At 40.2% G+C, this 26507-nt stretch overlaps 5 non-coding genes across 5 annotated transcripts; all 5 read left to right on the forward strand.

Annotated features, from left to right (window-relative positions):
- Positions 1–1910: 1910 nt before the first annotated feature.
- trnat-ugu (transfer RNA threonine (anticodon UGU)) lies at positions 1911–1983 on the forward strand. Its single transcript has one exon. It is a non-coding gene; the product is annotated as a tRNA-Thr (tRNA).
- A 3036-nt stretch (positions 1984–5019) lies between these two features.
- Positions 5020–5092, forward strand: trnat-ugu (transfer RNA threonine (anticodon UGU)). The gene has a single exon. It is a non-coding gene; the product is annotated as a tRNA-Thr (tRNA).
- A 3777-nt stretch (positions 5093–8869) lies between these two features.
- On the forward strand, positions 8870–8942 carry trnat-ugu (transfer RNA threonine (anticodon UGU)). Its single transcript has one exon. It is a non-coding gene; the product is annotated as a tRNA-Thr (tRNA).
- Positions 8943–12710: 3768 nt separating this feature from the next.
- On the forward strand, positions 12711–12783 carry trnat-ugu (transfer RNA threonine (anticodon UGU)). The gene has a single exon. It is a non-coding gene; the product is annotated as a tRNA-Thr (tRNA).
- A 3418-nt stretch (positions 12784–16201) lies between these two features.
- trnat-ugu (transfer RNA threonine (anticodon UGU)) lies at positions 16202–16274 on the forward strand. The gene has a single exon. It is a non-coding gene; the product is annotated as a tRNA-Thr (tRNA).
- Positions 16275–26507: the final 10233 nt, after the last annotated feature.

The raw sequence follows: 26507 nt of genomic DNA on the forward strand, positions 1-26507 counted from the left end.
GTCCAGTAATGGCTATCCAGCCACGTGCCTTCCAGTTGCCCAAACAGGGCATTAAGTATTTGGGCATTTTATTCCCAACAAATTTGTCTGATTTATTTAGAGTTAATTTTTATCCCTTAATAAAAAAGATTTTCGAGCGATGTGGGCAGGTGGGCTTCCTTACATTTATCTAAGATTGGGAAGATTAATGCTATTAAAATTTATTGTATTCAACCATTGAACTGCCTGCTACAATCTCTCCCTGTAGATGTCCCCCTCTCTTATTTCGAGCAATTTGATAGCATAGCGAAGCCCTTCATTTAGAATGGTAAGCATCCCAGATTACATTTCAATAAATGACTTAGGCAGATGGACAAATGTGGGCTAGGCCTTCCCAAGATTTTATTTTATTACTATGCATTCGGTCTCAGACATTTGGCTCTTTGGTCACTTCCACCTGAGAGAGCCCCTCCCTGGTTTGGTTTTGAACAGGAAGTTCTTGCCCGTATTTCGCCATTGCAAATCCTTTCTAACAAACTAACCGGATAAGTTAAGTTATACCCTGTTATCTTGTATTTGCACGCGGTATGGACAAAAGTGTCCAGAGTGTTTAATTCAGACATTTATTTAAATGTTACTTTGAGCATTTGACTGAACCCTAAATTTAATATTGAAAGGTCCCCTTTCTGCTGGTCAGAGTGGATTGTGAGGGGGTTACTACACTCAGTGACCTATATGAGAGTGGAGTGTTAAGATCTTTTGAAAATTTGGTTCATCACTTTGAGATTCACAGCTCTCATTTCTACAGGTATTTACAGCTGCGCCACCTGCTCTGTACTATTTTTGGGAGTAGCTCACACCCCCCTAAAGTGGCAGATACTCTGGGAGAGGTGATTACTGCTTTTGGAAAAGGTCATAAGGCATCAGTGTATTACTCCCTGTTAATTCAGAGTCTGGGGGACAGAGCTTTAACTTCTATCAAGAGATTATGGGAGAAAGATTTAAACTTGCTATTGGAGGAGGAAGTGTGGGCTACTTTTCTAAAAAATTTCAAGTCTGCATCTAGAGATGCAAGGGTGCGCCTTATGCAATTCAAGATATTTCATAGAATCTACTGGACCTCCACTAGATTGAAATGGCTTGGTCTTAAAGGCACACCCAACTGCTGGCGATGCCAATCAGAAGATGGAGACACAATCCATGTTTTTTGGGGGTGCGTTAAGATCCAGGATTTTTGGTTGAAAGTTCAGAGTTGTATGTGTGACGTTTGAACACTCGGGATTTACTTTGTCCCAGACTCTGTATTTTGGGTAATGGAGCTGTCATAAATTTGGGGGATAATCTCATCAAAAATTGGATTCTGACCAGTCTCATGATTGGCAGGCAAATCATTTTAAGGGGATGGAGGTTGGATGGTGAGCCCTCATTTTCAGAGTGTTGTGTTGAAATGAGGAGGGTGGCTGCTTTCGAGGAGGTGGCAAGTAGAAGGCTGGGGTTTTGGGACTTTTTTTGTTAAGAAATGGGGCAGTTATTTAGCTTTTTTGGGGGGCTCACGGGAGGGGAGACAGAGAGTTGAGTTATCTATGTTTATTATATTTTATTTATTTATTTTTGGGTTGTGTGTGTGTGTGTGTGTGTGTGTGTGTGTGTGTGTGTGTGTGTGTGTTATTATGTGTGACCACAGGGGTGTTTGTTGGGGTCAGGGGTTGGTGAATGGGGAGGGATATTAGTGGGGTTTGAATGTGAAATGTTGGTATGTTGTATATGTGTTGGGTTATACTTTGTTGTGTCTATATGAATCAATAAAAAATGTCAATAGCAAAAGATACCTTGGGCTATCTGCCAATTATTCTAGGTGTGACCAGATGTTTGTTGAACTGACACAAAGCAAACCCTTTATGTCACTTACTCGATTGACAGGTTTCAGTTGAGGCTCCATAGCTCAGTGGTTAGAGCACTGGTCTTGTAAACCAGGGGTCGCGAGTTCGATCCTCGCTGGGGCCTGCAATGGTATGTTTTTATAGCAGACCTTCAAAGAGTCATATAAATTATCCTGAGTTTGAAGCAAGCATATTGGGACTGACAGAACACGGCAATTGGTGTTGACTTGGATGAATAAGAACCTTAAGACATGAGGAAAGAAACTGCAATACACTTCTCAATCAGACAGAAGACCTTAGATTGTTGATGAAAGACTGGAATACAATGTAAGCAGTAAACAACCCAAACAGCATCACCTCATACTTGCATTGTCCTCTGAAGTATACCACTCAAAACCCTTCATAGGGGGTAATTGGACATGGCAAATATCTTTTTTTCAGCCTCTTATATCCAATGCGTTCTCAAACCACTTACACCATCACAGAAAAAAAAATCAAGCAGTTGAGGAGGGTAGAAAAAGCTGGAGGTGAGAGCTTCTTGATCAGCTCCTCCATCTCTGATGGCCTCAGAGAACTGACCCGATTGAAATACAGATATGATACTATTTTATCACGGAAAGTGGAGCTTTGGTTACTTGGGGCAAGACAGTCATACTTTGAGTTGGGGGACAAAGCAGGGAAGCTTTTGGCTAGATATATAAAGCAGAGAGAGTATTTTTCTACCATTCCCTCAGTGAAATCTGCAGCTCTTCTGACAACATTAGGCATCTCATCAATATTATGTGATCAGTGGCGAATGATCAGTCTCCGGTCGTGGCCATCTCACTTGATGCCGAAAAGGCATTTGATATGGTAGAATGGGATTATCTTTGTGAGAATTTTGGAAATATACGGGTTTTGGAAAACTTTTATTGAACGGATTACGTTATAGTTACCCGGTAGCGGTGGTACGAACAAATTGATTAATTACTGATTATTTTACGTTGGATAGGGCACCTGGCAGGGCTGCCCTCTTTCCCATTATTGTTCTGTTATGCTCTGGACCCATTAGCAGCCGCGAAAAGAAAGGAAGTCGACTTTCCATGGGTGGCGGCGGGAGGTGTGGCGCATAAGCTTTTGCTTTACGCAGATGATATTTTATTATACCACTCCGATCCCAATAGGTCTATGCCTTGCCTCCACAAAATTATGAATTCCTTTTCTAAGTTCTCAAGATACAGTGTTAATTGGTCTAAATCCAAAGCTTTGGCTCTCTCAGTGTACTGCCCAGTAATGGCTATCCAGCCGGGTGCCTTCCAGTTGCCCAAACAGGGCATTAAGTATTTGGGCATTTTATTCCCAACAAATTTGTCTGATTTATTTAGAGTTAATTTTTATCCCTTAATAAAAAAGATTTTTGAGCGATGTGGGCAGGTGGGCTTCCTTACATTTATCTAAGATTGGGAAGATTAATGCTATTAAAATTTATTGTATTCCACCATTGAACTGCCTGCTACAATCTCTCCCTGTAGATGTCCCCCTCTCTTATTTCGAGCAATTTGATAGCATAGCGAAGCCCTTCATTTAGAATGGTAAGCATCCCAGATTACATTTCAATAAATGACTTAGGCAGATGGACAAATGTGGGCTAGGCCTTCCCAAGATTTTATTTTATTACTATGCATTCGGTCTCAGACATTTGGCTCTTTGGTCACTTCCACCTGAGAGAGCCCCTCCCTGGTTTGGTTTTGAACAGGAAGTTCTTGCCCCTATTTCAGCCATTGCAAATCCTTTCTATCAAACTAACCGGATAAGTTAAGTTATACCCTGTTATCTTGTATTTGCACGCGGTATGGACAAAAGTGTCCAGAGTGTTTAATTCAGACATTTATTTAAATGTTACTTTGAGCATTTGACTGAACCCTAAATTTAATATTGAAAGGTCCCTTTCTGCTGGTCAGAGTGGATTGTGAGGGGTTACTACACTCAGTGACCTATATGAGAGTGGAGTGTTAAGATCTTTTGAAAATTTGGTTCAACACTTTGAGATTCACAGCTCTCATTTCTACAGGTATTTACAGCTGCGCCACCTGCTCTGTACTATTTTTGGGAGTAGCTCACACCCCCCTAAAGTGGCAGATACTCTGGGAGAGGTGATTACTGCTTTTGGAAAAGGTCATGAGGCATCAGTGTATTACTCCCTGTTAATTCAGAGTCTGGGGGACAGAGCTTTAACTTCTATCAAGAGATTATGGGAGAAAGATTTAAACTTGCTATTGGAGGAGGAAGTGTGGGCTACTTTTCTAAAAAATTTCAAGTCTGCATCTAGAGATGCAAGGGTGCGCCTTATGCAATTCAAGATATTTCATAGAATCTACTGGACCTCCACTAGATTGAAATGGCTTGGTCTTAAAGGCACACCCAACTGCTGGCGATGCCAATCAGAAGATGGAGACACAATTCATGTTTTTTGGGGGTGCGTTAAGATCCAGGATTTTTGGTTGAAAGTTCAGAGTTGTATGTGTGACGTTTGAGCACTCAGGATTTACTTTGTCCCAGACTCTGTATTTTGGGTATTGGAGCTGTCATAAATTTGGGGGATAATCTCATCAAAAATTGGATTCTGACCAGTCTCATGATTGGCAGGCAAATAATTTTAAGGGGATGGAGGTCGGATGGTGAGCCCTCATTTTCAGAGTGTTGTGTTGAAATGAGGAGGGTGGCTGCTTTCGAGGAGGTGGCAAGTAGAAGGCTGGGGTTTTGGGACTTTTTTGTTAAGAAATGGGGCAGTTATTTAGCTTTTTTGGGGGGCTCACGGGAGGGGAGACAGAGAGTTGAATTATCTATGTTTATTATATTTTATTTATTTATTTATTTATTTTTGGGTTGTGTGTGTGTGTGTGTGTGTGTGTGTGTTATTATGTGTGACCACAGGGGTGTTTGTTGGGGTCAGGGGTTGGTGAATGGGGAGGGATATTAGTGGGGTTTGAATGTGAAATGTTGGTATGTTGTATATGTGTTGGGTTATACTTTGTTGTGTCTATATGAATCAATAAAAAATGTCAATAGCAAAAGATACCTTGGGCTATCTGCCAATTATTCTAGGTGTGACCAGATGTTTGTTGAACTGACACAAAGCAAACCCTTTATGTCACTTACTCGATTGACAAGTTTCAGTTGAGGCTCCATAGCTCAGTGGTTAGAGCACTGGTCTTGTAAACCAGGGGTCGTGAGTTCGATCCTTGCTGGGGCCTGTCATGGTATATTTTTATAGCAGACCTTCAAAGAGTCATATAAATTATCCTGAGTTTGAAGCAAGCATATTGGGACTGACAGAACACGGCAATTGGTGTTGACTTGGATGAATAAGAACCTTAAGACATGAGGAAAGAAACTACAATACACTTCTCAATCAGACAGAAGACCTTAGATTGTTGATGAAAGACTGGAATACAATGTAACAGTAAACAACCCAAACAGCATCACCTCATACTTACATTGTCCTCTGAAGTATACCACTCAAAACCCTTCATAGGGGGTAATTGGACATGGCAATGGTCTTATTTAGCCACCTATAACGCCCGCTTCACACATACTCCGTTTGCAGTGCGTATGCAGTGCGTATGCAGTGCGTATTTTTTCCGTACTCATGTTAACAGGTTAGAGCTTTTACACTGCACGCGGATGCAGTCCATCGATCCGTTCCAGTTGCGGTGCATATACAGCAGTGCAGCGATCGTTTACGCGCAGTATATTTTTGCTGTGCTGCACCGCACTGAATTAAAGTGGCAGCGCATTGTTCACATTAAAATAGACATAGATTGACAAGAAACTGTAATCATTTCATCATATACGCAGAATTTCAGTTAATGTGTTCTACAGTTACTAAATTACAGGGTCAAGAAAAACAAAAAAGAATGATTATTGTCCCAAAAGTTGCAAAATGCCATCCTATATGATTTTTTACCCTAAAAAAAGACAGAGTGAACGCAAATGCGTCTCATTCTTCTCCTTCTTAGCAACAGATATAGCGCGATAGCTTTTCTTCAACTCGAACTACATGTAAAACAAAGAATCACAATGATTAAAATGAATTTTCATACTGTTTAAATGCCTTAAACAATCTCAAATGTAACGTTTGGGTTTAAAATCAAAATTCCTTTCACATTTTTGATTTTGTGGCACACAGAAACTGCGGATCAGTAGCGCACTGCAAACGCAACACATGTGAAAGCACTATAGCGCGTGCTGCTCCTGTACCGTATACGCACCACATACGTACCGCATACGCACTGCACACGGAGTATGTGTGAAACGGGCGTAACCAATGCATCCTCAAACCACTTTACACCATCACAGAAAAAAAAACTCAAGCAGTTGAGGAGGGTAGAAAAAGCTGGCGGTGAGAGCTTATTGATCAGCTCCTCCATCTCTGATGGCCTCAGAGAATTGACCCGATTGAAATACAGATATGATACTATTTTATCACGGAAGGTGGAGTTTTGGTTACTTGGGGCAAGACAGTCATACTTTGAGTTGAGGGACAAAACAGGGAAGCTTTTGGCTAGATATATAAAGCACAGAGAGTCTTTTTCTACCATTCCCTCAGTGAAATCTGCAGCTCTTCTGACAACATTAGGCATCTCATCAATATTATGTGATCAGTGGCGAATGATCAGTCTCTGGTCGCGGCCATCTCACTTGATGCCGAAAAGGCATTTGATATGGTAGAATGGGATTATCTTTGTGAGAATTTTGGAAATATACGGGTTTTGGAAAACTTTTATTGAACGGATTACGTTATAGTTACCCGGTAGCGGTGGTACGAACAAATTGATTAATTTCTGATTATTTTACATTGGATAGGGCACCTGGCAGGGCTGCCCTCTTTCCCATTATTGTTCTGTTATGCTCTGGACCCATTAGCAGCCGTGAAAAGAAAGGAAGTCGACTTTCCATGGGTGGCGGCGGGAGGTGTGGCGCATAAGCTTTTGCTTTACGCAGATGATATTTTATTATACCACTCCGATCCCAATAGGTCTATGCCTTGCCTCCACAAAATTATGAATTCCTTTTCTAAGTTCTCAAGATACAGTGTTAATTGGTCTAAATCCAAAGCTTTGACTCTCTCAGTGTACTGCCCAGTAATGGCTATCCAGCCGGGTGCCTTCCAGTTGCCCAAACAGGGCATTAAGTATTTGGGCATTTTATTCCCAACAAATTTGTCTGATTTATTTAGAGATAATTTTTATCCCTTAATAAAAAAGGTTTTGAGCGATGTGGGCAGGTGGGCTTCCTTACATTTATCTAAGATTGGGAAGATTAATGCTATTAAAATTTATTGTATTCCACCATTGAACTGCCTGCTACAATCTCTCCCTGTAGATGTCCCCCTCTCTTATTTCAGAGCAATTTGATAGCATAGCTGAAGCCCTTCATTTAGAATGGTAAGCATCCCAGATTACATTTCAATAAATGACTTAGGCAGATGGACAAATGTGGGCTAGGCCTTCCCAAGATTTTATTTTATTACTATGCATTCGGTCTCAGACATTTGGCTCTTTGGTCACTTCCACCTGAGAGAGCCCCTCCCTGGTTTGGTTTTGAACAGGAAGTTCTTGCCCGTATTTCAGCCATTGCAAATCCTTTCTATCAAACTAACCGGATAAGTTAAGTTATACCCTGTTATCTTGTATTTGCACGCGGTATGGACAAAAGTGTCCAGAGTGTTTAATTCAGACATTTATTTAAATGTTACTTTGAGCATTTGACTGAACCCTAAATTTAATATTGAAAGGTCCCCTTTCTGCTGGTCAGAGTGGATTGTGAGGGGTTACTACACTCGGTGACCTATATGAGAGTGGAGTGTTAAGATCTTTTGAAAATTTGGTTCATCACTTTGAGATTCACAGCTCTCATTTCTACAGGTATTTACAGCTGCGCCACCTGCTCTGTACTATTTTTGGGAGTAGCTCACACCCCCCTAAAGTGGCAGATACTCTGGGAGAGGTGATTACTGCTTTTGGAAAAGGTCATGAGGCATCAGTGTATTACTCCCTGTTAATTCAGAGTCTGGGGGACAGAGCTTTAACTTCTATCAAGAGATTATGGGAGAAAGATTTAAACTTGCTATTGGAAGAGGAAGTGTGGGCTAGGATTCTAAAAAATTTCAAGTCTGCATCTAGAGATGCAAGGGTGCGCCTTATGCAATTCAAGATATTTCATAGAATCTACTGGACCTCCACTAGATTGAAATGGCTTGGTCTTAAAGGCACACCCAACTGCTGGCGATGCCAATCAGAAGATGGAGACTCAATCCATGTTTTTTGGGGGTGCGTTAAGATCCAGGATTTTTGGTTGAAAGTTCAGAGTTGTATGTGTGACGTTTGAGCACTCGGGATTTACTTTGTCCCAGACTCTGTATTTTGGGTAATGGAGCTGTCATAAATTTGGGGGATAATCTCATCAAAAATTGGGTTCTGACCAGTCTCATGATTGGCAGGCAAATCATTTTAAAGGGATGGAGGTCGGATGGAGAGCCCTCATTTTCAGAGTGTTGTGTTGAATGAGGAGGGTGGCTGCTTTCGAGGAGGTGGCAAGTAGAAGGCTGGGGTTTTGGGACTTTTTTGTTAAGAAATGGGGCAGTTATTTAGCTTTTTTGGGGGGCTCTCGGGAGGGGAGACAGAGAGTTGAATTATCTATGTTTATTACATTTTATTTATTTATTTATTTATTTATTTTTGGGTGTGTGTGTGTGTGTGTGTGTTATTATGTGGGACCACAGGGGTGTTTGTTGGGGTCAGGGGTTGGTGAATGGGGAGGGCTATTAGTGGGGTTTGAATGTGAAATGTTGATTTGTTGTATATGTGTTGGGTTTTACTTTGTTGTGTCTATATGAATCAATAAAAAATGTCAATAGCAAAAGATACCTTGGGCTATCTGCCAATTATTCTAGGTGTGTCCAGATGTTTGTTGAACTGACACAAAGCAAACCCTTTATGTCACTTACTCGATTGACAGGTTTCAGTTGAGGCTCCATAGCTCAGTGGTTAGAGCACTGGTCTTGTAAACCAGGGGTCGTGAGTTCGATCCTTGCTGGGGCCTGTCATGGTATATTTTTATAGCAGACCTTCAAAGAGTCATATAAATTATCCTGAGTTTGAAGCAAGCATATTGGGACTGACAGAACACGGCAATTGGTGTTGACTTGGATGAATAAGAACCTTAAGACATGAGGAAAGAAACTACAATACACTTCTCAATCAGACAGAAGACCTTAGATTGTTGATGAAAGACTGGAATACAATGTAACAGTAAACAACCCAAACAGCATCACCTCATACTTACATTGTCCTCTGAAGTATACCACTCAAAACCCTTCATAGGGGGTAATTGGACATGGCAATGGTCTTATTTAGCCACCTATAACGCCCGCTTCACACATACTCCGTTTGCAGTGCGTATGCGGTGCGTATGCAGTGCGTATTTTTTTCCGTACTCATGTTAACAGGTTAGAGCTTTTACACTGCACGCGGATGCAGTCCATCGATCCGTTCCAGTTGCGGTGCATATACAGCAGTGCAGCGATCGTTTACGCACCGAGTATATTTTTGCTGTGCTGCACCGCACTGAATTAAAGTGGCAGCGCATTGTTCACATTAAAATAGACATAGATTGACAAGAAACTGTAATCATTTCATCATATACGCAGAATTTCAGTTAATGTGTTCTACAGTTACTAAATTACAGGGTCAAGAAAAACAAAAAAGAATGATTATTGTCCCAAAAGTTGCAAAATGCCATCCTATATGATTTTTACCCTAAAAAGACAGAGTGAACGCAAATGCGTCTCATTCTTCTCCTTCTTAGCAACAGATATAGCGCGATAGCTTTTCTTCAACTCGAACTACATGTAAAACAAAGAATCACAATGATTAAAATGAATTTTCATACTGTTTAAATGCCTTAAACAATCTCAAATGTAACGTTTGGGTTTAAAATCAAAATTCCTTTCACATTTTTGATTTTGTGGCACACAGAAACTGCGGATCAGTAGCGCACTGCAAACGCAACACATGTGAAAGCACTATAGCGCGTGCTGCTCCTGTACCGTATACGCACCACATACGTATCGCGATAACGCACTGCACACGGAGTATGTGTGAAACGGGCGTAACCAATGCATCCTCAAACCACTTTACACCATCACAGAAAAAAAACTCAAGCAGTTGAGGAGGGTAGAAAAAGCTGGCGGTGAGAGCTTATTGATCAGCTCCTCCATCTCTGATGGCCTCAGAGAATTGACCCGATTGAAATACAGATATGATACTATTTTATCACGGAAGGTGGAGTTTTGGTTACTTGGGGCAAGACAGTCATACTTTGAGTTGAGGGACAAAACAGGGAAGCTTTTGGCTAGATATATAAAGCACAGAGAGTCTTTTTCTACCATTCCCTCAGTGAAATCTGCAGCTCTTCTGACAACATTAGGCATCTCATCAATATTATGTGATCAGTGGCTGAATGATCAGTCTCTGGTCGCGCCATCTCACTTGATGCCGAAAAGGCATTTGATATGGTAGAATGGGATTATCTTTGTGAGAATTTTGGAAATATACGGGTTTTGGAAAACTTTTATTGAACGGATTACGTTATAGTTACCCGGTAGCGGTGGTACGAACAAATTGATTAATTTCTGATTATTTTACATTGGATAGGGCACCTGGCAGGGCTGCCCTCTTTCCCATTATTGTTCTGTTATGCTCTGGACCCATTAGCAGCCGCTGAAAAGAAAGGAAGTCGACTTTCCATGGGTGGCGGCGGGAGGTGTGGCGATAAGCTTTTGCTTTACGCAGATGATATTTTATTATACCACTCCGATCCCAATAGGTCTATGCCTTGCCTCCACAAAATTATGAATTCCTTTCTAAGTTCTCAAGATACAGTGTTAATTGGTCTAAATCCAAAGCTTTGACTCTCTCAGTGTACTGCCCAGTAATGGCTATCCAGCCGGGTGCCTTCCAGTTGCCCAAACAGGGCATTAAGTATTTGGGCATTTTATTCCCAACAAATTTGTCTGATTTATTTAGAGATAATTTTTATCCCTTAATAAAAAAGGTTTTCGAGCGATGTGGGCAGGTGGGCTTCCTTACATTTATCTAAGATTGGGAAGATTAATGCTATTAAAATTTATTGTATTCCACCATTGAACTGCCTGCTACAATCTCTCCCTGTAGATGTCCCCCTCTCTTATTTCGAGCAATTTGATAGCATAGCGAAGCCCTTCATTTAGAATGGTAAGCATCCCAGATTACATTTCAATAAATGACTTAGGCAGATGGACAAATGTGGGCTAGGCCTTCCCAAGATTTTATTTTATTACTATGCATTCGGTCTCAGACATTTGGCTCTTTGGTCACTTCCACCTGAGAGAGCCCCTCCCTGGTTTGGTTTTGAACAGGAAGTTCTTGCCCGTATTTCGCCATTGCAAATCCTTTCTATCAAACTAACCGGATAAGTTAAGTTATACCCTGTTATCTTGTATTTGCACGCGGTATGGACAAAAGTGTCCAGAGTGTTTAATTCAGACATTTATTTAAATGTTACTTTGAGCATTTGACTGAACCCTAAATTTAATATTGAAAGGTCCCCTTTCTGCTGGTCAGAGTGGATTGTGAGGGGGTTACTACACTCGGTGACCTATATGAGAGTGGAGTGTTAAGATCTTTTGAAAATTTGGTTCATCACTTTGAGATTCACAGCTCTCATTTCTACAGGTATTTACAGCTGCGCCACCTGCTCTGTACTATTTTTGGGAGTAGCTCACACCCCTAAAGTGGCAGATACTCTGGGAGAGGTGATTACTGCTTTTGGAAAAGGTCATGAGGCATCAGTGTATTACTCCCTGTTAATTCAGAGTCTGGGGACAGAGCTTTAACTTCTATCAAGAGATTATGGGAGAAAGATTTAAACTTGCTATTGGAAGAGGAAGTGTGGGCTAGGATTCTAAAAATTTCAAGTCTGCATCTAGAGATGCAAGGGTGCTCTTATGCAATTCAAGATATTTCATAGAATCTACTGGACCTCCACTAGATTGAAATGGCTTGGTCTTAAAGGCACACCCAACTGCTGGCGATGCCAATCAGAAGATGGAGACTCAATCCATGTTTTTGGGGGTGCGTTAAGATCCAGGATTTTTGGTTGAAAGTTCAGAGTTGTATGTGTGACGTTTGAGCACTCGGGATTTACTTTGTCCCAGACTCTGTATTTTGGGTAATGGAGCTGTCATAAATTTGGGGGATAATCTCATCAAAAATTGGGTTCTGACCAGTCTCATGATTGGCAGGCAAATCATTTTAAAGGGATGGAGGCCGGATGGAGAGCCCTCATTTTCAGAGTGTTGTGTTGAATGAGGAGGGTGGCTGCTTTGAGGAGGTGGCAAGTAGAAGGCTGGGGTTTTGGGACTTTTTGTTAAGAAATGGGGCAGTTATTTAGCTTTTTGGGGGGCTCTCGGGAGGGAGACAGAGAGTTGAATTATCTATGTTTATTACATTTTATTTATTTATTTATTTATTTATTTTTGTGTGTGTGTGTGTGTGTGTGTGTGTTATTATGTGGGACCACAGGGGTGTTTGTTGGGGTCAGGGGTTGGTGAATGGGGTGGGCTATTAGTGGGGTTTGAATGTGAAATGTTGATTTGTTGTATATGTGTTGGGTTTTACTTTGTTGTGTCTATATAAATCAATAAAAAATGTCAATAGCAAAAGATACCTTGGGCTATCTGCCAATTATTCTAGGTGTGTCCAGATGTTTGTTGAACTGACACAAAGCAAACCCTTTATGTCACTTACTCGATTGACAGGTTTCAGTTGAGGCTCCATAGCTCAGTGGTTAGAGCACTGGTCTTGTAAACCAGGGGTCGCGAGTTCGATCCTCGCTGGGGCCTGCAATGGTATATTTTTATAGCAGACCTTCAAAGAGTCATATAAATTATCCTGAGTTTGAAGCAAGCATATTGGGACTGACAGAACACGGCAATTGGTGTTGACTTGGATGAATAAGAACCTTAAGACATGAGGAAAGAAACTGCAATACACTTCTCAATCAGACTGAAGACCTTAGATTGTTGATGAAAGACTGGAATACAATGTAAGCAGTAAACAACCCAAACAGCATCACCTCATACTTGCATTGTCCTCTGAAGTATACCACTTAAAACCCTTCATAGGGGGTAATTGGACATGGCAAATGTCTTTTTTTCAGCCACTTATATCCAATGTGTTCTCAAACCACTTACACCATCACAGAAAAAAAAAATCAAGCAGTTGAGGAGGGTAGAAAAAGCTGGAGGTGAGAGCTTCTTGATCAGCTCCTCCATCTCTGATGGCCTCAGAGAATTGACCCGATTGAAATACAGATATGATACTATTTTATCACGGAAAGTGGAGCTTTGGTTACTTGGGGCAAGACAGTCATACTTTGAGTTGGGGGACAAAGCAGGGAAGCTTTTGGCTAGATATATAAAGCAGAGAGAGTCTTTTTCTACCATTCCCTCAGTGAAATCTGCAGCTCTTCTGACAACATTAGGCATCTCATCAATATTATGTGATCAGTGGCGAATGATCAGTCTCTGGTCGCGGCCATCTCACTTGATGCTGAAAAGGCGTTTGATATGATAGAATGTGATTATCTTTGTGAGAATTTTGGAAATACACGGGTTTTGGAAAACTTTTATTGAATGGATTACGTTATAGTTACCCGGTAGCGGTGGCACGAACAAATTGATTAATTACTGATTATTTTACGTTGGATAGGGCACCTGGCAGGGCTGCCCTCTTTCCCATTATTGTTCTGTTATGCTCTGGACCCATTAGCAGCCGCGAAAAGAAAGGAAGTCGACTTTCCATGGGTGGCGGCGGGAGGTGTGGCGCATAAGCTTTTGCTTTACGCAGATGATATTTTATTATACCACTCCGATTCCAATAGGTCTATGCCTTGCCTCCACAAAATTATAAATTCCTTTTCTAAGTTCTCAAGATACAGTGTTAATTGGTCTAAATCCAAAGCTTTGGCTCTCTCAGTGTACTGCCCAGTAATGGCTATCCAGCCGGGTGCCTTCCAGTTGCCCAAACAGGGCATTAAGTATTTGGGCATTTTATTCCCAACAAATTTGTCTGATTTATTTAGAGTTAATTTTTATCCCTTAATAAAAAAGATTTTCGAGCGATGTGGGCAGGTGGGCTTCCTTACATTTATCTAAGATTGGGAAGATTAATGCTATTAAAATTAATTGTATTCCACCATTGAACTGCCTGCTACAATCTCTCCCTGTAGATGTCCCCCTCTCTTATTTCGAGCAATTTGATAGCATAGCGAAGCCCTTCATTTAGAATGGTAAGCATCCCAGATTATATTTCAATAAATGACTTAGGCAGATGGACAAATGTGGGCTAGGCCTTCCCAAGATTTTATTTTATTACTATGTGTGGCAGCGGGGGCGTGGTCAAGCGCCCGTCCGGAGAGAAAAGCGGTAAGGGCGCTCACACCTGAGCTAAATTATGTCTAACACCCGTCTCTAATTGCAGTAGCTTGAGGAGAGCGGCATAAAAAGCAGCAGCAACAGGTTTCAGGTAAGGTTTTTAATTCTCCAACAATATTATATCTACACACACAGATTCAACACACTAGCTTCTTGGCCTTCGTGTCGGGCTCTCCCCCTGGGCTCTGTTGCTGCTGCTTTTCAGGCCGCTCTCCTCAAGCTACTGCAATTAGAGACAGGTGTTAGACATAATTTAGCTCAGGTGTGAGCGCCCTTACCGCTTTTCTCTCCCGGACGGGCGCTTGACCACGCCCCCGCTGCCACACTATGCATTCGGTCTCAGACATTTGGCTCTTTGGTCACTTCCACCTGAGAGAGCCCCTCCCTGGTTTGGTTTTGAACAGGAAGTTCTTGCCCCTATTTCGCCATTGCAAATCCTTTCTATCAAACTAACCGGATAAGTTAAGTTATACCCTGTTATCTCGTATTTGCACGTGGTATGGACAAAAGTATCCAGAGTGTTTAATTCAGACATTTATTTAAATGTTACTTTGAGCATTTGACTGAACCCTAAATTTAGTATTGAAAGGTCCCCTTTCTGCTGGTCAGAGTGGATTGTGAGGGGGTTACTACACTCGGTGACCTATATGAGAGTGGAGTGTTAAGATCTTTTGAAAATTTGGTTTAACACTTTGAGATTCACAGCTCTCATTTCTACAGGTATTTACAGCTGCGCCACCTACTCTGTGCTATCTTTGGGAGTAGCTCATACCCCCCTAAAGTGGCAGATACTCTGGGAGAGGTGATTACTGCTTTTGGAAAAGGTCATGAGGCATCAGTGTATTACTCCCTGTTAATTCAGAGTCTGGGGGACAGAGCTTTAACTTCTATCAAGAGATTATGGGAGAAAGATTTAAACTTGCTATTGGAAGAGGAAGTGTGGGCTAGGATTCTAAAAAATTTCAAGTCTGCATCTAGAGATGCAAGGGTGCGCCTTATGCAATTCAAGATATTTCATAGAATCTACTGGACCTCCACTAGATTGAAATGGCTTGGTCTTAAAGGCACACCCAACTGCTGGCGATGCCAATCAGAAGATGGAGACACAATCTATGTTTTTTGGGGGTGCGTTAAGATCCAGGATTTTTGGTTGAAAGTTCAGAGTTGTTTGTTTGACGTTTGAACACTCAGGATTTACTTTGTTCCAGACTCTGTATTTTGGGTAATGGGGCTGTCATAAATTTGGGGGATAATCTCATCAAAAATTGGGTTCTGACCAGTCTCATGATTGGCAGGCAAATCATTTTAAGGGGATGGAGGTCGGATGGAGAGCCCTCATTTTCAGAGTGTTGTGTTGAATGAGGAGGGTGGCTGCTTTCGAGGAGGTGGCAAGTAGAAGGCTGGGGTTTTGGGACTTTTTTGTTAAGAAATGGGGCAATTATTTAGCTTTTTCGGGGGGCTCTCGGGAGGGGAGACAGAGAGTTGAATTAGCTAGGTTTATTATATTTTATTTATTTATTTATTTTTGGGTTGTGTGTGTGTGTGTGTGTGTGTGTGTGTGTTATTATGTGGGACCACAGGGGTGTTTGTTGGGGTCAGGGGTTGGTGAATGGGGAGGGATATTAGTGGGGTTTGAATGTGAAATGTTGATTTGTTGTATATGTGTTGGGTTTTACTTTGTTGTGTCTATGAATCAATAAAAAATGTCAATAGCAAAAGATACCTTGGGCTATCTGCTAATTATTCTAGGTGTGACCAGATGTTTGTTGAACTGACACAAAGCAAACCCTTTATGTCACTTACTCGATTGACAGGTTTCAGTTGAGGCTCCATAGCTCAGTGGTTAGAGCACTGGTCTTGTAAACCAGGGGTCGTGAGTTCGATCCTCGCTGGGGCCTTCAATGGTATGTTTTTATAGCAGACCTTCAAAGAGTCATATAAATTATCCTGAGTTTGAAGCAAGCATATTGGGACTGACAGAACACGGCAATTGGTGTTGACTTGGATGAATAAGAACCTTAAGACATGAGGAAAGAAACTGCAATACACTTCTCAATCAGACTGAAGACCTTAGATCGTTGATGAAAGACTGGAATACAATGTAAGCAGTAAACAACCCAAACAGCATCACCTCATACTTGCATTGTCCTCTGAAGTATACCACTCAAAACCCTTCATAGGGGGTAATTGATTGAAATACAGATATGATACTATTTTATCACGGAAGGTGGAGCTTTGTTTACTTGGGGCAAGACAGTCATACTTTGAGTTGGGGGACAAAGCAGGGAAGCATTTGGCTAGATATATAAAGCAGAGAGAGTCTTTTTCTACCCTTCCCTCAGTGAAATCTGCAGCTCTTCTGACAACATTAGGCATCTCATCAATATTATGTGATCAGTGGCGAATGATCAGTCTCTGGTCGCGGCCATCTCACTTGATGCTGAATAGGCGTTTGATATGATAGAATGGGATTATTTTTGTGAGAATTTTGGAAATATATATGTTCTGGAAAACTTTTATTTGATGGATTACTTTATAGTTTTGATGATATGATATTATACCTCTCTGATCCCACTAGGTCTATGCCTTGCCTCCACAAAATTATTATTTCCTTTTCTAAGATCTCAGGATACAGTGTTAATTGGTCTAAATCCAAAGCTTTGACTCTCTCAGTGTACTGCCCAGTAACGGCTTTCCAGACAGGTGCCTTCCAGTGGCCCAAACAGGGCATTAAGTATTTGGGCATTTTATTCCCAACATATTTGTCTGATTTATTTAGAGTTAATTTTGATCCCTTAATAAAAAGATTTTCGAGCGATGTGGGCAGGTGGGCTTCCTTACATTTATCTAAGATTGGGAAGATTCATGCTATTTAATTTTATTGTATTCCACCATTGAACTGCCTGCTACAATCTCTCCCTGTAGATGTCCCCCTCTCTTATTTCGAGCAATTTGATAGCATAGCGAAGCCCTTCATTTAGAAATGAAATCCCAGATTACATTTCAATAAAAGAGATTATGTGAGATAGATTTAAACTTGCTCTTGGAGGAGGAAGTGTGGGCTAGGCCGGTGCTCCCCAGCCTGAGAGTACGAGGAGGGAATGTGGCAGGGCGGAGGGCGGGGGGCAGGGCTTGGTTGTGATTATATGCACCCGGTCCCTTATCAGGCTAATTAAGCCTCCGAGAGGGATAAAGGCCAATTGCAGACGGTGGTGTGGAGAGAGAGAGATATCTTTAAGTTATTCTTTAAAATATGATTTATATCGTAAAGCCGGTTCTCGCCTCTTCCTTCCCATTGAACTCCTTTACATTGTATATATGTTGCATTTGTCTTTGTTGTATCTATATGAATCAATAAAAATGTTTAATTGCAAAAGATACCTTGGGCTATCGGCCAATTATTCTAGGTGTGACTAGATGTTTGTTGAACTGACACAAAGCATATAATACCTGTATAAATGTAAAGCATGTAATACCTCATAATCTTGGTAGAGGGGAGCACAAAAAAATGTATCAGGGAAGCTACAGTGCATTGTATTTGCCTATTACTGCAATATCTAATATAATCAAATTTTGTCCAACCCAATACATTTATTTAAGTTCTTTACAGGCTCAAACCAGCTCTACAGAGGAACCCATAGACCCAAAAACCATGTGCTTTTTCACAAAAATATCCATTAAAAGTCTAGAACTGAAACAAATTCATGATAAAAGGTAGCCATAAACATCCACAGTGTTAAGAATCTGATCAGAGTCTGTTTGAGTATGCCAGTCCTTTAAGATACTTTGGGCTATCTGCCAATTACTCTAGGTGTGACTAGATGTTTGTTCAATGGACACAAACTTATGTCACTTACATGATTGCCAACATTCAGTTGAGGCTCCATAGCTCAGAGCACTGGTTTTGTAAACCAGGGGTTGTGAGTTCGATCCTCGTTGGGTCTTACCATGGTCTGTTTTATATCAGACTGTCAAAGAGTCATAAAAATTATCCTGAGTTTGAAGCAAGCATATTGGGATTGACGGAACACGGCAATTGATGTTGACTTGGACGAATAAGAACCTTAAGACATGAGGAAAGAAACTGCAATACACTTCTCAATCGTACTGAAGACCTTAGATCGTTGATGAAAGACTGGAATACAATGTAAGCAGTAAACAACCAAAATTGTCCTCTGTAGTATTCCACTCAAAAAGCTGGTGGTGAGAGCATTTGATCAGCTCCTCCATGGTTGAACTTATTGGCATGGAGTGATTTGCCATTGTAGAAGTGGCAAAAATCCAGAAAGCATATTATCACCACAATCATAAATTCAAAGACTTTATTAATCAATGGTAAGTGACAACACATTATTGTTCCTAACTGGGTGGAGGTCTGCCACCAGAAAATGTCTTAGGGACCCATTTATTTTTATTGAGTTTATGATCCAATTTACAATTGGTGGTTGTTTGCACCTGTGATTTTGAAATGAGGAATATTTGAGAATTTCTAGGTTGTTGTGGTTTGCTCTTTGTTTCAATGTATCATGGTCATACCTCATAATCTTGGTAGAGGGCAGCACAAAAAAACATATCAGGGAATCAAAAGCTACAGTGCATTGTATTTGCCTATTACTGCAATATCTAATATAATCAAATTTTGTCCAACCCAATACATTTATTTAAGTTCTTCATAGGCTCAAACCAGCTCTACAGAGGAACCATAGACCCAAAAACCATGTGTTTTTTCACAAAAATATCCATTAAAAGTCTAGAACTGAAACAAATTCATGATAAAAGGTAGCCATAAACATCCACAGTGATCTGATCAGAGTCTGTTTGAGTATGCCAGTCCTTTAGAAACTGTGGCAGCCTGTGGTCAGTCAGCATGTACATGTGTGTGTGGGAGAGTTGTATTCTAGTATTCTAGATGTATGTAAGAAAACTCCTCTATCATTGCAAAGCACAGGTTAGTTTGAGGGTCAGTGTAGTTTGTCTAGAACAAAGATACAAAAATAATTAGGTGTAGTAAGATGAAGTCTTGATACTTTAAGTCTTTGAATTTAGTGTCACACTTCTCAAAAAGTAACAATTAAAAACTGGTAACATTTCACAACAGACTTTTCAAACTTACCGGAAGACCCGAGAGTACTTTTTAACAGGTTTTATTGAAGGAGGCGCATCTATGCTACATTCTGACAGAGAAGCCGAAAGACAAAAAGGATTTGAACATTGTAGATCACAAATAAATCAATAAATAAAATGACAATCTCGACAATCAGTCTACAAGCATTTTTTGATAATTTATCCATCCAATAAGGAGTGGTGGTGGTGGTAGTGGGCAAAAGCATATAACTGTTAATCAGAAGGATGCTGGTTCAAATCCCACATCCACCACCATTGTGTCGTAGAGCAAGGCACTTAACTCCAGGATGCTCTGGGGGATTGTCCCTGTAATAAATGCACTGTAATTCTGCCAAATGCATAAATATAAATCCCATCAGATGTTTAAAACATCATATTTTACTAATTAATATGATTTGTTTAAATATACCCTTTATTACTACAGGAAATAGACTGTCAATTTAAAACAAGGCTCTATGCTTACACGGTCTCTTAAATATAAATGGTTTAATAAACACTTTCAGTATTTTCTTCTAGTCTGACTCTCAAATCAACAAAAGCATAGAAAGAACTGAACTGCAAGATTAGGCTCTTATCTCTAAAAAAACAAATCATAGTTTAATAAATGAAAGCATAGATTGTTTTGACAGATTTTTGCACTTATAACATTTGCTAAAAATGTCTTACAACAAAGTTGAGGTTTTTAAAAGGCAGGGTCTTGGTAGTTGATTCTACATCAACTGTGCCTGCTGATTTACCTTGAGCAGTCCCCTCCACAGTTCTCGAGTCAACAGTACAATGAGTCACTCATAACAGTTCTCGAGTCAAAAGTCAAAAGTACAATGAGTCGCACTTAGCAGTTCTCGAGTCAACAGTACACTGAACTGAGAATCATATCTTTCGGAGATGTCCTACATTCTGAGAACCGATGAGCTGCTGACATTGAGCATGTGTGTGATTAAGGGGCGAAATGTATGTTTCAGGTGTATTTTGCTGAACAACCGAGAGTGTAACAAATAAAACATACTGGAAATATGTTTATAACTTAATTGTATTACCGTTTTATCAATGTATGAAGATGATCCAGTCTACAGCTCTAGAGTCAACCATACATTGAGTCGTTCGCAGCAGTTCTCGAGTCAACAGTACACTGATCCTTGGACAGCAGCTCTCAAGTCAGCAGTACATTGAGTGGATCACAGCAGTTCTCGAATCAACATAACACTGACCCGAGGACAGCAGCTAAGATTCACCAGTACATTGAGTCGATCACAGCAGTTTGCGAGTCACCAGTACACTGAAATGAGAATCGCCAATTTCAGACATAATACTGAGAACTGCTGATCAGTGAGCAGCTGATGAGCATGTGTGAACCGAGGACTTGAGTGAGGGAGTGAAATGTTTCAGTCGAGAGATGTAAACAAATTTTACTATTGAGTATTGTGCTTGCATATTATATCTGAAGTTGTTATGAGCTGGATCATGGTTTCTGTAAAAGAAAATGGTGAGTTGATGAAATACTGATGACAATAAACACCCTTATTATTATAACTTAATTAAATAAAATTATATAATCAGCAATATGCCCTTACATATGGCTTTATTTAATATGTTTGTACGTGTATTCTATGACGGCATATTAGCATTATATAGTGACTTCATTACGTGATGATGTAAATTAACTGGTGAATCGTTTTTTTAACCAGTTAATTGAAATGAACCATCCGAAAGAACCAGTTCACGGAAAATAATCTGACTTCCCATAACTATTTCACACAGTGACAATAAACAACTTGCTTTTTCAGGGTATCTCTTAGTCTCTTTGTGTGGAGTGCGTAACACCTCCACTGTTTCACTTGAGAATGAATCAACAGGTTGTGCTGACCTATCTTACCTTTCTTCTGACATGGGATGTTCACAAAGATCTGTCAGATTCCCCTCAGGGACATCAATGACCTCTGGTCCAATCGCATCTCCATTGTCACAGCCAGTTAGATGTTCCAACATCTGATCAACATGATGCCTCCAGTACACTGAAAGTCCTACATTGACAGTGTATGATACAGGCCATGTCTTTGCTGAAACAACACCAGGCGTTCACTTCTTTGCTCTCTGATAATCACAAACTAATACTTTGTCACCCACTTCAAATGTTCTGTCTGTTGCATGCACTTGACGTCACTGGCACAGTTTTATTTGTGCTTTTTCAACAACAGAGGCAACATTAGGCTTCAACATATTGAAGCAAGATCGCAACCTGCTGTGCAGAAACAACATGGCAGGCGATTCCTTTGTGGTGGCGTGTGTGGTGTTTCGATACGCCAGTATAAAGGTGTCCACCCTTTGTTGAATTTAAGTTGACCCCTTAGAACAACGTAGTGCCCACTTAAATGTCTGAACCAAGCGTTCAACCAAACCGTTCTGTTGGGTGAAAATGTGCCGATTGTGTATGTGTCACTCCATTAGCCTTGAGGAATGTCTGGAACTCATCCGAGGTGAACTGAGGCCAGTTATCACTAACCAGCACTTCTGGGAGTTCATAACGACTAAACAATCCCCTTAGTGCCTGAATGGTCTTGGTAGATGTAGTTGATTCTATCACACACACCTCGGGCCATTTGGAGTGAGCATCCACCACCACCAAGTACATGTGTCCTTCAAATGGACCTGCAAAGTCCACATGTATGCGTTGCCAAGGTGACTCTGGCCATTTCCAAGGGTGTAGTGTTGAGGGACCAGGAGCTTTTTACATCTGCTGGCATGAGTGACTGGTTTTTGACAATTGCTCGATTTGAGCATCAATACCAAGCCACCAGACATAACTACGAGCAACCGCCTTCATCCTTACGACACCCAGATGTCCAGTGTGCAGCTCTGCCAGTACCCTGGATCTCAGCTTTGGAGGGATGACCACTCTCCAACCCCACAGAAGGCAACCCTTTTGCATAGTTCACTCATCTTTCCTGTTCATGTAAGGAGTAAGCACATTATTTGTATTCATGACTTGTAAAAAACGTCCAGTTGCCACCATTTCCATTACTTGTGACATAGTGAACACAGCACCGGTAAGGAATCAAGATGCTTTACTTGAAACAACTCCACCGTATTCAGCTTAACTTGAGGTGCGGTTGGCAGAGGTAGTTGTGATAACCCATGCAGTGATGTGCACCGTCTCTATACTGGATATCGTAATCATAGGCTGCCAACAACAAATAACTAACACTGATGCAAGATTAGAGATAAATCGACTGAAATAGTTTAGAAGTCCTAGAAATGAACAAAGTTGACTGACATCCTTCAATGCAGATGCATTCATGATTGCCCTGACCTTTTCTGGTGATGTATGAAGACCCTGAGCATCTATGATGTGCCCCAAATACTCCAGCGAATCTTTAAAGAATTCACATTTCTCGTGTTGGACACATAGCCCAAACTCATCCAGACGACTGAGGACTGCTTCTAGATTCTTGAGATGTTGCTCGTCATCTGACTCAGTGACTAATATATCATCTAGATAGCAATGAACATTGGGAAGGTGTTGTAAGATCTTATCCATTGCCTTTTTAAAAATTGCAGGAGCCGAAGCAATATCAAATGGTAATCGATTGTAACGGAACAGCCCCTTTGACGTGGTGATAGTGAGACATTTGCATGAACTTTCTGCCAAGGACACTTGTAAGTATGCATTTGAGACGTCAAGTTTGGTGAAGCATTGGCCCCCTACCAATGATGCGAAAAAGTCCTCTACCTATTCACTGTTACCTTAAAGTCTCCACAAATCCTCACATCCCCATTGGTTTTAACAGGCAAAATAGGCGTAGCCCATTCACTGCATGTCACGGGGAGATGACCCCCATCTCCAATAGTCGATTTATTTCGGCTTCAACTTTCTGCTTCAGTGCATAGGGGACATTGCGTGCTTGGCAAAATCATGGCTTAAACTGTGGTTTGAGAGACACTGTGGCCTCAATACCTTTTAGCAAACCCAGTCCATTCCTGAAGACATTTTTGTGCTTTGCTAGCACCGTTCCAAGTGACTCCTTACGCACACTCTCAATATTATGCCAGTTCAGCCTGATTTTCTTGAGCAATTCTATGCCGAATAGTGGTGGCGTGGCTCCTCCCACGAAACTGTATATGTTTTCAGAATTACATCTGTCACACACAGTGGTCTATGGGCTAGTTGTGATTTGTAATGTTCTCTTGAAATCAAGGAAATAGCAGCTCCAGTGTCTGATTCCATTTCCAAGATTTCTCCCTCTACTTTTGGCTTTAGATAGATGTGTGACAATTCCTCTTTTCTAGTCATCACATTCAGTGCAAGCTCCGTATCCATAGTGTCATCACTTGACGAGTCTTTGACATTCATCTGATGTACTCTTTTCTTATGTTGGACATTTTTCATCCTCACCAACTTTGCCCTTTTATATTCAGTCATGTGTTTTCCTTTAATTCTACACACTCTGGAAATGTGGCCTTTTTACCACAGTTGTGGCACTATTGCTCTTTGTAATAGCAATCTTTCCCATTGTGGTTCGCTCTTCCACAATTGTAACACTTTCTTCCCCCTTTCTCTTGCAAGGACAGTGCATTCACTTTCAAAGAGCCACTTAACTGTTGAGATTCCCTCATGGCCATTTCTATAGACACTGCAATCTCCACGGCCTTTTGGAATTTGAGAGCTACTTCCGTCACAAGCCGTTTCTGTGTAGACTCCGCTTTCAGACCGCAGATGGGTCCCAGATTCGTAGTTTTCATTCAGCTTTTTCAAATCTGCGACATACTGTGCTACTGTTTCTGCGGTTATGAAACCTACATCTTTCTGCAATCACGATCAGTATCAGAGAGAATTGATCTTTCAAATCAGTCACAATGTCTTCGTATGACTTAACACCCTGCTCATCCAGAGCAATTAAACTTTGCAGCAGTCCATATGTAGATGAACCCATTACACTCAGCAACACTGCGACTCGTTTCTAATTTGCAATGTCATTTGCAGAAACAAATTGTTCAAACCTTTCTACGTAGGTAGCCCACTGTTTGGCTGACTCATCAAAGGCATCCATATGTCCGATAAACACAGCCATTTCGTCGGGTGTTGTTTTTTGAGTTTACTACATTCTTCAGATCTGCCGTATTCAGTAGCCAGTTCTTCACTGTCGCACTAAATCATGAGTTCGACAAAGATAATTCTCGCCACCAATATGTTATAGTTATCTTTTATATAACATGAATGATATGCTGAGACAATTGCCTGTTAACTCACATCTATTTACTGGGGAAGTCTGTCTTCTTTTGTTACATCAACACAACATACAAGGGAATGAACTAGAGTGCCCTCTAGTGCAAAAAAACATTGAGTGCATCTATCACATATGCCATTGGAGAACTTTACTGTTCACAGTCAGCCACAATTACAGTAATTTAACCCATGAGTGAAAGTGTCAAATAATAGGATGGTTATAGGCCAGTAGTAATCAATTGGTCATATGATCCTTACATGGCCGCCCCATGAGGGGATCCTCTTAATGTAGAATAAAATGGCTTTAATAAGGTTACTGATATGACTGGAGTCTCCACCTCATGTGGTTGGTCCTGATTTTCTACATGTGTCAAACTTACAATTCAACTTTAAATTTAAACTTTTAAATGAGGTAAAAAATACTGAGTGCAACTTTAAAATTTGTATAAGCATTAGGTATCATGAACTAACAATAAACAGTCAGTTCAATAGCATTTATTAATATTGGTTTATGTTAATTTATAAAAAGAAACAATTGCTCATTTTTAGTTCATGTTAGTTTATGTTGCATTACTAATCTTAACATAGATTACTTTTAAATAAAAAAGTACAGAATTAGTAGCCTATATGTTGAAAATAATATAATATAAAAATATTAATAAGTACTATAAAAGTATTGTTTATTGTTAGTTTATGTTATATATATATATATATATATATATTAACTAAGACTAAATACGTAACCATTTACTCACAAGTGGATGTTTTATATTTTAACAATTATTGGTGAAGTTATAAATTGATGATGTGACTGATCTAATTTCAGTTTGATGTATAATTTGATCACTTTAGCTGTGTTGTTGTTGTTGTGCTGTCAAATACATGTGGACTTCACTTTTTGAAGTGAAAGTATTAGTTCATATCAGTATAAAATTGACATCCTCTGATAATATGCACTTAACTTAAAAAAGTGTTTCAGCTATGTAATTACAGAAATATTATTTTATATAATTCGCAAAGGAACAGAATGACACTTAATGAGATGAGAGCTATACCTTTATTAATTTCATTCTCTCTGTTGTTGTCTTTTCTTGGAATAACGTTACTTGCCATTACACTTTTTCTGAGGTCTTAAATGTCAACTTTATAGTTCACTTTTTTCCCTCTGCATGTTTTAAGGTGAGTTATTATTAGACATAAAGAGAAGAGTAGCAGAGCTACACATTGACCAGAGTATTAGAATGCAACATAATCACAAAGAAAGAGGCTTACTTAATTTTAATTTCAGTGCAATACAATAATTCCAAAATGTAATGAACAAATCTTCTGCTATCCCAAAATCAAAGGTGGTGTTGTAGTATTTTCTTGATTTACAACATTATCTCAGTTGACTGACAAATGCTGTAATATTCGAAATGTTTTGTGAATTATAAAATGCTTTTACAGCTCTTCTTTCCTGTTATAATATTGGCTCTGGATCCTATCTTGTCCATTGACCTGACTGCAGCTCTTTGCTCACCTCAATTTGCTCTTGATGCAGTGTTTTTGGGAATGCTATAGCTGAGTAACAGTTTTTGTAAATGGTTGAGAGAGGATTGGGGCAATGAGTGCAATGAACACACTTGACATCTCATTCATTTTTGTTATTGATGCTGCTACAAGTGGCTGGTGCATGCAATACATCAATAAACTATAGCTGGAGATTCTGTGTTGAGATTCAGTTGCAAACATCCATGAATGTTTTATGAATGAAACTTAAATTGCAATAAATGAAAGATTGGGCTTT

The sequence above is a fragment of the Xyrauchen texanus genome, chromosome 17, assembly GCF_025860055.1.
Source record: "Xyrauchen texanus isolate HMW12.3.18 chromosome 17, RBS_HiC_50CHRs, whole genome shotgun sequence".
Classification (NCBI taxonomy): domain Eukaryota; kingdom Metazoa; phylum Chordata; class Actinopteri; order Cypriniformes; family Catostomidae; genus Xyrauchen; species Xyrauchen texanus.